Genomic DNA, 9,178 nt, shown 5'->3' on the forward strand with positions numbered 1-9,178 from the left:
CGAATAACCTGACGTTTTTAAGAGATACATCAGAGAAGGCTTTCTGAATTTGAGCATGTTTGCAAATTACTTTGACTAAGAATTACCATCCCAATCTATTTCTAGACATAACTCTAGATCGGGGTCCCCAATTCCCACTGCATGGACCGGCACTGGTCCGCAGCATTCCAGAAACCGGGCTGGGAAAACAAGCTAAGACCCATCCATGGGATGCAGGCAGCACAAGAAAACCTTCCCTCTCTGGTCCATGGAACAACTTATCTACAGAACTGGTCCCTGGTGCCCAACTGTTGGAGGCCTCTGCTCTAGACAGATGAATGTATTGCTTGTGAGGTCATTGCTGACTGAGCCTTCCATCCTTCTGAGATGGATAAAATGAAGAGCCAGATTGTTGGGGGCAATATGCTGACTCTGTAAACTGCTTAAAGAGAGGGCTGTAAAGCAGTATATAAGTCTAAGTGCTATTGTAACTGTAAGGCTGAGCAAAAATACCACTTTTATATGTGTCCTTCCATGTTTATTTGCTTTTCTCTTGGATAAAATTAATTTATCCATAATATTTAGTTTATGCTGACTTTAGAAGAAAGAACAAAGATGGAAGATGGGAAATATGGTCTATTCATTTTTTTTTTACAAGAACTGAATAAAATAATTAATGAAATCAGAAAAAAAAGTTTCAGGTTAACTAGTGGTTTAGGGCAAAGCATGGAATAAAGGGATGAGAAAAAAGTACAATTAAAACCATAAAGGAATAGAAATGCTAATGTAGTATAAATGCTAGTTACAAGTATATGTTATTTCTTTTAAAAATACATTTTTTCTCATTTTGAAAGTTACTTAAAAAATCCTTTTAGAGGAATGATGATAACTGCATCATATACAGCATTTTTTCCCCTTTGTAATTGCTTATTTTTCCAGAAGGTGGCACTGGAAACCTAGGATTGTAGTTTTGGAAAATATCCCTCAGGGATAACCTGAGATTCAGTTTCATCAAACACAAATACTATTCAGGGGGAGGGAGAATGTGAGTATTGTGCTTAAAAGTTAACAAGTGTATTGCGGTTTAAGCTTTTTCCAGTGAAAACTTAATACATCTCTATTAGTCTTTTAAAGTGCCACCTTCATTATTCTTTATTAGTTGCTGTTTTGAAGAAGTCATAAAAGATACATCAAACTGTGCAATAAAACATATCCTGGTATTCCATTGTTTAAATAAATCTACTGGGGAAAAAAGAAAGGCATTTATATTCCTATCGGTTCCAGAGACCTTCTATTTATTGGAATAAGATCTGCTCAAATCCATTGAGGCAAAAGTTGAAGGTGTCAGAAAGAAATGACTTTACAGCAGGAGCTGAGACTCTGAAGATCCTTAGTGGTGTATTCCAGATCCAAATTACCATGCCAGACTGTCAATCTTAACAATCTTCTTCGGAGTGCCACAGGTTTGACACACTCAATTTATGGAATGACCTACATATCCTCAGCAACTCCTCCCCCCAATTAAATATGCTACAAAAATTGCCCTCTGAGCATTTTTTAAAAAAAGCAAGGTTAGCCTGGTTATAGCCCAATTGCCTTTGCTTATCTAAGAAGTGTGTATTTCAACACATGAATAAAAATCATTGGCTGCAAATCAATATACAATTATTGAGTGAACTCTGTTGGTTCTTGGCAAATGGGATGATACAGGATTAGATATAATACATGGTAAAGGTAAAGGTTCCCCTCATACATATGTGCTAGTTGTTCCCAACTCTAGGGGGCGGTGCTCATCTCTGTTTCAAAGCCGAAGAGCCAGAACTGTCCGAAGACATCTCCATGGTTATGTGGCTGGCATGACTAAATGCCGAATCTGACTAAATGCTGAAGGCGCACGGAACGCTGTTACCTTCCACCAAAGTGGTTTCTATTTTTCTACTGGCATTTTTACATGCTTTTGAACTGCTAGGTTGGCAGAAGCTGGGACAAGTAATGGGAGTTCACGTCGTTACGTGGCGCTAGGGATTCGAACCGCCGAACTGCCGACCTTTCTGATCAACAAGCTCTGTGTCTTAGCCACTGAGCCACCAGTGTTAAAGCAGGTCTGTTTATAACATAGCCATCAGGTCCCACCGTTGAAAATGAGATCTGGCTATGTTTCAACATAATGCCATAATTTACTGCAGAAATAGGCACCTTAAAGTCTAGAGATCAAAGGCCTGTTTTGTGTATTAATAACTTGTGGCATCGTGCTTCACTCATTTCAAGATTTTATGGAAACTTCTATTTGAGAAACTGTCGGTCCTGCTCTGATAATTGGTTAAAAGATATTTTTATATTTTAAAAAAAATATAAAGCCTTTCCATTATATCCTACAGAGCCTATTGAATCACAGATGAATGAAAGAGCCAACACAAAGTGGGTTAACACAGGTGATCCTTGACTTATGACCACAAGTGAGCCCAAAATTTCTGTTGTTAAATGAGATGGTTGTTAAGTGAATCTTGCCCCATTTTAGGACCTTACTTGCCACAATGGTTAAGTGTTCTGACCCCCCCTTCCTCCTTCGCCCACACAGAACACGCTCCGGAATAATACAAATGAACAAGGTTTATTTCACAGACAGACAGAAAGTTCCGTGGCAGTAAACCACCACGACAAAGCTCACAAATACAAGACACGAAAGCAGCTATCCAGCTTGCTATGTTTCAAGACCAAAACTTCTTGCAGGAGTCCTTTGTTGACTGCTGCAAAGGGCGTATCCACAGTCAACCCTTTTATAGCCTGAAGAGGAGTCTCCTGATCAACAGCTGAGAGCCCTTACCGCCAATAATCACGCCCACGCTCCTTCCGTCTATGGGCGCGGCGATAACGAGCGTCCAGAAACTCCCTGTTAATCTCTGACTCACTGTCTCGTGCCTCCTCCCCACTGCTCCAAGGCATGACATCAGGAGCCCCCCTCCTCTGGCTCTCACCACTGCTCCATGCCTCAGGCGCCTCCTGGTGGCCGACCAGACTCTCCTATCCCTGCTCAGAGTCGGAACCCTGTCCAGAGTCCTCCACATCCTCCTGAGCTGACTCATAGGGACCCTCACTCTCGGAGTCTGGTGGCAGCGGCAACGGCTCCTGCTGTGCCACAATGGTTAAGTGAATCACTGCAGCTGTTAAGTTAGCAACACTGTTGTTACTGTAAGTGAACCAGGGCTCCCCATTGACTTTGCTTGTCAGAAGGTCGCAAAAGGGGATCACATGACCCCGGGACACTGCAACGGTTATAAATATAAGTCAGTTGCCAAACATCCAAATTTGAGTCACGTCACCACGGAGATGTTGCAATGCATCCCATGGTGCATTTCATAAGTGTAAAGTGTAAAACAGTCATAAGTCACTTCTCTCACTGCTGTTGTAACTTTGAATGGTCACTAAATGAACTGTTGTAAGTCAAGGACTACCTATACAAAGATTACTTGGCTCCTTACTAAGAGAAAACACCACTTGCACTTTTGCATTTTAGCCATTTACCTGTGCTTAGTTTTTCTGAAAAGTTGTTATCATCACCTTGATTTACCAAAGAAAGAGGAAAACCTCAACAAAAATCTCTTAGATTTTCATCTAAGATTTTCAACTTTCATCTCCTCTCACATTAATAAAGCATGTTATATACCAGTATCATTACATTATTAATGTTTAATTGACAATAGAGAAAGAGATTAAGCAAATTTGCTAACATATGCAATCCAGTGGTCTAATATCAATATTTCTCAACCTCATCAACTGGTCTAAATAGTTCTTCAAGGAAAGCTTGTGCATGTGTGTGCATGTGTGTTTGTGTGTGAAGAATTCATCAAACCATTATATAAGCATCTTTGTATAATGAGTCCAGAACAGAGTTATCACATAAAATAATTTCTGTCCAAGAAAACCTTTTGTGACAAATTACTTACTTTTCATGAACTACTGTTGTGTTTTGATATTAAATATCCCACAGTGAGCTGAACTCACTAATTGCTTTTCCTTAAAAACCCCAAAAATATCAAACAGAAGAAATAGTGTTTGTGTTGAATTGATCGTAACTTTAAAGCCATACTGCCTTATCACACTTTGAATATCATAAGGTAACATTTTGTGTCTAATTTTTGTGTGTGTCACAGCATGTCTTTATGGCTTGTTTGTTACTCATTGCTCATGTGCTCCTATTTGTGAGCTCTTATGCAATTTCAATTATACTGCATGTGTGCCTATAAAGTATAGTTGTCAGGAAATCTAGATGAAGGATTAGGCACCAAGATCACCATCATGTATATAGGAGTAGAGATTATTGGACAACTTGGGCAGAAAGATATGTTACTACAGAGAACGTTGGCCATAAATGATATTGCTACATTCAACTCAGGTGAGTTGTGTTTTGTTTGGGGGTGGGGTGGGGATGAGAAAAGTGCTTAAAAAATCTCCAGTTAATCTTGCCCGGGAGAAAAACAGCCAATAAATAAAAACTAAATTTCCACACTTGTGAAACTCATCTATTTTGGAAAAATCCCAAGCAAAATTCATTGATCTGATCTATAATGCATAACCTGAAGGGAAATTCCTTTCTAATCAGATGAATGGTGTTAAGATGATCATGACAAAGTTCTATCTGTCTAGTCTTCCTTTATTTGTATTGCAAGAGAGAGCAAAGAGATGGCGATCCAACATACAAAATCCACATCTGGACAAAGCACCTTTGTTTCAAGGTTAATGTAGCCATTAAACTTTGCTGCCAGTATTATTGATCTTTGCCTCTCAGGTTTGCCAAGACCAAGAAGGTAAGCATTCCAGGAGACTCAACACATATATGAACCACTCATAGATGCTCTCAGATCCAGGTTTTCCACTGGGAGATCCAGAAATATATCAGTTTTACTAATGCAGTTCCTATTTGTATTGATTTACGAATAATCAGTTGAAAGCATGCAAAACAAACTTAAAATTAGGCTATTTGTTCATCTTTATGCTGTATTCTGAATAGACAACAAAAGACCTTAAGAAACAGCCTTTTCATCACCAAGTAAGGTCAGTCTCAGTTCCTGGATGACCTCATGAATATGTCAGGATTCTTCCTTTAACAACAAAACAAAAGTCATTTGGAATTCCTTTCTTTGGAGATTTTTCCACTCCACTCTACTTTCCAATCTTAGGTTTTTCTGAATAACTCTGACTTCATTTCAAATTTCAAATTAGCTAAGGTCATCTTGTAATTCCCTTCTTGACCCCTCTATCCTGAAGATGCTACATGGTTTTCTCTAAGTTATGCTTTCCAATTGTATTGGAATATTGGAATAACAATTATGGTAATTCTAATCCTAACACAATTGGAAGGGCAGGAAAAAGGATTGGGAAAAATATTCTAGGGGTCTGAGTGGGGGACTTCCTTGTTCAAAGAAGACATCTAGCATTGAATTATGTCCCTTTTCCAAGGAAAAAGCAACAACTTTGTGATGGGAATAGCTTGTGGGAACATTGTTGGAAGTGAAGGAAAATGCTTTCAGCAGCACTTTTTGGTGCTCAAGTGTTGGTTTTGACACTTGTTTTAGAAAATCCACAACATGATATTACTGTTATTACATGATATTACCATTATTGCAGTGCAGGGTATAGAATAATCTTCTGGTGGTTGGAGGTGACCTGGCATGCAGGGCAGGAGAACAAGAAAAAGGGCACATCAACAATTTCCTTCCAATGTTGAGCAACGCAGAGAGTGGCCCACATCACTGGATTTGATATTACTGCACACAGTATCTGAACTCTGATTTGTTTCATGTTTAGTTTGTTCTGGGCATTCTTTTATGAATTTGTTTATATATCTTGCATTTTCTATGATAGTTCAAGGAAAGAGGTGTTCCTAATTATATCTCTATGATTACTACCTTTATGAGATATGCTAGGGTGGCTATGGTGTGTGACTGGCCTAATTATCCAGTAGGTTTTATAATGCCATGCAAATGTTCTGGAGTTCTCTGGTCCAACTCAAACACCCATAACATAGAGCATAGAATATCAGAGTTGGAAGGGGACTTGAAGGTCTTCTAGTTCAACCCCCTGCTCAAGCAGGAGACCCTATCCCCATGATGGCGAACCTATGGCATACGTGCCACAGGTGGCATGCAGAGCCATATCTGAGGGCACACAGCGCATTGTCCTATGTCAGCTCCAGTGTGCTGCCCATCTTATTTTCAGCCTTCTGGAGGGCCGGGCGAGGGCCTCCGGAGCCTGTGGATGGTGAAAAACGGGACCAACAGGTCTACTGGAAGTTTGGAAATGAACTTCCTGTAGGCCTGTTGGGCCATTTTTTGCCCTCCGGAGGCTTCAGGAAGGCTTGAGGATTGAATGCACATGCATGGAGGGAGGGCATTGCATTATGGGTATGGGCACGCATGTGCATGCTATCACGCGTGTGCGCGCCCTCACTGCCCTATCCCATTTCAGACAAATGTCCAGTCTCTTTGAAAGCATTCGGTGACAGAGCACCCACACTTCTGAAGGCAAGCTTGCTCTCATTTTTAAGAATTTACTCCTTAGTTCTAGGTTCCTTCTCTCCTTGGTTAGTTTCCAATAAGAAGTACAGTTAATTTATACTTCACTGGCTCTCCATCAGATTGAAACCTATAAATACATTACAAACACAAATCACCATTATAATTGGCAGACTTCTTATATGTTTATGGTTTTGTGCATTGTCCAAACACATATTTAATCATATACTGGTAGTAGCTAAAACAAACTTGTGAGAATTCATTCAGAATTAGACATGGTTTGAGGCCACCAAAAGTTTGGGTATAAGTTTGGGTATAATGAGTGGAGTTTATGCATCTCAAAAACAACAACAACAACCCCACACACATCTGGCTTGGAACTGCTTGATTTGGTATTTATGTTTCCAAAATTTGAGAGGGAAAGGATTCCTGAAAGGTGCTTCTGCACTTGATAGAAAAGATCATACATTGTTCCCACATTCAGCTTTAAGGTAACACAATAATTAAGTGTGCAATCATTTTGGCTGAGTACATCCAGAAAGAGAAACAACAGATGGGGTGGGAAATAGACCTGGTTTATAGAGTGAATTCAGCTTATGCTAGAACACACAATGTTCCCAGGGAGGTACACATTAAATTCCTTAGGAAAAGTACAAGAGATGAAATTCTGAGTGCACAAAGGGGCAAGCCTTGACATACGAAGATAAGGAGATAACCATTCTGAAACAGATCCCCAAGAAAGTGAGGGAAAAAAGAAACAATTATTCACAATTAGCGAATAAATTATACCAGAAGGGGGTGTTGTTTAGATGGTTGATGCCTGAAGGTATGCTAATATTCTGGGAGGAGACAAGAGTTAGAATTAATACACCCATAGAGGTGCAGGCCTTTATGGAAAAAAACAAAGTACTCCTAGAAAAACCAGATGATTCTTCAACAGACATACAGGACACGGGAGGGGCCGGAGCTCTGTCAGCGGGGGGAGATGGGGCGATACCAAGAAAGCTCAGATCACAAAAATGAGTAAGAAAATCCACTTGATATAAACTGATCGAAATTACCAACTGAATTTATATGCTGACTATATGTTACTACTTAATACTGAATTTTGTGTAAATGTATACTATGAGTATGGAGGGGGGTGCACCTACCGCATATCGCAACTGGCAAAATTTGTAACCTTTCCTTTACCTTTTCCCTTTGTAAAACACCAAAAAAACCCAATAAAACTTGGTTTAAAAAAATAATAATTGAGTGTGCAAATGTAGCTTGGCTACTGCTTGCACTCAGTTCCAGCACCCTTTCTTTCATTCTTTAACATCCCCATATGCTTGTAATTCAAAAGCTTGCATCCTGTTTTATAAAAATGAATAAGCTTAAGAAACATAAACACAAAAGCTGCATAGATTTTGAGGCCATGGGAAATCCTTTCTTAATAAACGAAGTCTGTCACTTAAGCTGCACTCAAAGGAACTTGAATTAATGTAGTTCTTTTAACCGTCCATGGAAACTGTGAGCATCAAGGTTTGTTATAGAATTATCCTTTTAAAAGTTATCCTTACAAATATTTATACTGATCAGGAGCATAAGATAAAAGCATCTGGGGGGAAGGAGAGAGAACTAGGCTTTTTTTCCCCCTATGGTGGAAATAACACTACAAACAGATGAATTGACCCAGTTTCATATCCTTCCATAAAACAGATAAATGTGTGAATCAAGCTCATTTTTCAACCTCTCTCTTCCCTCCCTGTCTCTATAATTGGACTACTAGGCTGTCCAGTCATTTAGCCAAAAATACATGAGATAACCTGGAGGCGATTGCTTTTGACAGCTCCCCACCTCTCTCAGAAGCCATTTGGGAGGATCAAATCCATCACAAGCAGCAGCTACAGATGCACCTGAAGTCCTCTGAGAAAGGAGAGGTAGAGAATGACTACATCTCCTGTCTTATTTGTTAAGTAAATAATAAATTACCAGCTAGTTGGGAGGAAGAGAGAGAGAGAGTGAGAGAGGCACTGACATTGGCTCCATCTAACTCCATAGAGTTGACATGTGGAGGGAAGGGGAAGCGACTGGTACATATTGTGAGGAAGGATGAAGTAAACCAGAGGTCCCAAAGCTCGGCTGGCTGGAGAATTCTGGGAGTTGAAGTCTACAAGTCTTAAAGTTGCCAAGTTTGGGGACCTCTGAAGTAAACTGAGGAGGAAGAGAGCAGAGAAAAGTTCTGTAAAACCATTTCCAATGACTTCAGGACCACAGGCAGTCACTCTGCCACTCTCCTCTCTCTCTTTCTCTCTCTCTCTCCCCCTCTCTCTTTGTTTCTCTCTCTCTCTTTCTCTCAATTCTCCCCCCTTCTCTAAATTCTCTCTTTCTCTCTCCCCACTCTTTCTTTCTCTCTCTCTTAATTCTCCACCCCCCCTCTCTCTGTGTATATGGTGTCTCCAAACCCACCAAATGGGTTTGACAGCTCTTTTAAAACAAGGCAACCAGGAGGGGTGGAAGCTAATCATGCCCCCATTCCATAAAACTCCTTAAGCAAGCAAGAGGGTTGCGAAATGTGGACAATTGGCCCCAACCAAATCTCTTCTTGAGCCTGGGCGACTATTTACTGTCCCCATGGCCTTTTGAAGCACCCCCTCCCATAAGGCCGGGGTAATCGGTGGAGTTGAGACCGAGCGGCAAAGGAT

This window comes from Natrix helvetica, assembly GCF_964273705.1.
Source record: "Natrix helvetica genome assembly, chromosome: 5".
Classification (NCBI taxonomy): Eukaryota; Metazoa; Chordata; class Lepidosauria; order Squamata; family Natricidae; genus Natrix; species Natrix helvetica.